Below are 2,082 nucleotides of genomic sequence, written 5' to 3'. Positions count from 1 at the left end.
ATTAGGAAGTTTTCCAACCACTTTTCCTGAAATGTATACCACTGCGTGTGGTTATTATGACATAAGTGCAGCACCCAGCATCTTTTTTAAATGCCACACTGTTGAATGCAGACTGTACATATAGTCTATCCAAATCCCTCTTGAGAGATAACCCTCAAGCAGATAACACTCCTTCCCAATGTGGTGTCATCTACAAACATACTGAGAGCACACTCAATACCCTCGTCAGTATTACTGATAAAGATATAAAAACTGACATAAATACTGAGCCCTAGAGAATACCACCTGTGAACAGTTACCGACCAGATTTAACTCCATTCACAAAGACCCTTTGGACTCAGCTATCCAACTAGTTTTTTACATAGTGAACAGTACATCCATCCAAGTCATGAGGAGCAAGTTTCTCTAGGAGGAGGTTTTGGGAAACAGAATTGAATGCCTTCCTGAAATCCATGTAAACAATATCCACAGCCTTTCTCACATCCACTAAGTGGGTAATGTTGTAGAAGAAGACCAGGTTAGTCAGGCAGAACCTGCCTTTCATAAGTCCATTCTGATAAGGTCTGATCACCTGATTGTCCTGTATGTGCCATTTGATGGCACTCAAGGCGATCTGCTCAATGATCTTGCCTGGCACCAAGGTCAAAATGACCTGTAATTCCCCTCATCTTCCTTTCTGCGCTACCTGCAGATGGGCATTGCATTTCCTAGTATCTAGTCAATTGGGAACTCTCCAGTTATCCAAGATTGCTGGTAAATTTTTCAGAGTGGCTTGTTTAGCGTTTCAACCAGCTCCATCAGCACCCTTGAGTAGATCCTATCCAGCCATATAGATTTGTGCAATCAAGAGGCATAGTAGGCTGCTGACCATTTCCCTTTGGATACATGCATGTAATTAGTTCTGCTGGAATTAGTTCTATGTCTGGAATCTTAGTGAATAATGAGTTTATAGATTAAGTATTATTGCACTAGAAAAGGTGCAGGGCTTTTTGGGGTGACTTTCAAACAACATTCAAACATTTTATCTGTATGCTTCACAAAGGATTACTTTCATCAGAAGACTTCAAAATTTCATTTTTTAAAATTTTTCAGTGTCTTTGCAACTGTTGAGTTTGAGAGGGGTTGTTTTTCTTGAAGCTAACAGTTTTTCTTCTTTGTCTTTAATTACAAGGATGAGGAAGATTCTTTTGTGATGAAAGCTATTATTCACGCCATCAATGATGACAATGTTCCTGGATTACAGCACCTTCTGGGATCTCTGGCAAATTACGATGTCAATCAACCTAACAAGGTAGAGTGTGGGTCTGTGATGAGGTGGGTGGCAAACTAGTTCTAACCCTGTTGAATATATCAGTGTGGCTGTAATAGAAATGTAACACATGAAATGAAAAAGAAATGTCAAGTGGATGGGAAATTGTTCTGCCTTTCTTCAGGGAAAATTTTAATAGGTTCTGCCTGCAGTCTTCTTAGACTACCTGAAAATGGAGCCTGAAATATGCTTTTGAAAAAGCCATTGAAAAACTACTAATCAAATCTGTTTAAAAGAGCTTTGTTACATTGGAGATTAGCCTTTGCTTCAGTTTGCAACTGTTCCTTAGAGCACATAAAGGTGGCTGAACATGTACAAATAACCAGACTGACAAACCAGCTTTGCAAAGCACTCTCAGAAACAAAAGTCCCGTACAGCAGAAACTGTATATATGAACACGATGTTAGATTGGGCCATTAATTTTCAGAAACAAAATGAGTTGCCTGCTGAAGAATTTTAGTATCCTGCAGCTGCTCGAGTGGGGTATTTTAACTGTGCCTAGGAGACTGAGGTTCCATTGCTGGCTCTGCTGTTAAACCTTGGATAAATTATCTCAGCTTTGACTTTTCAGGTTTGGTGGTTTTTTTTGAATGATTTTAATGTTCATTATAAAACACTTCAAGAAGTATTCTTGAAGAGTACTGTGAAAGGAAAGCATTTATCATTTTGCTGTGAAGGAGTCCTGAATACGCATTTTTGTTCAAATGCTGCAGTACCATTTAACTTTCTAATATGTTGTTAGTGGGTTGTGTCTTTGAGATATTGTGGCCAAA

Source organism: Meleagris gallopavo, chromosome 4, assembly GCF_000146605.3.
Source record: "Meleagris gallopavo isolate NT-WF06-2002-E0010 breed Aviagen turkey brand Nicholas breeding stock chromosome 4, Turkey_5.1, whole genome shotgun sequence".
In the NCBI taxonomy this organism is placed as follows: Eukaryota; Metazoa; Chordata; class Aves; order Galliformes; family Phasianidae; genus Meleagris; species Meleagris gallopavo.
Note: the sequence above shows the minus strand (reverse complement) of the source record.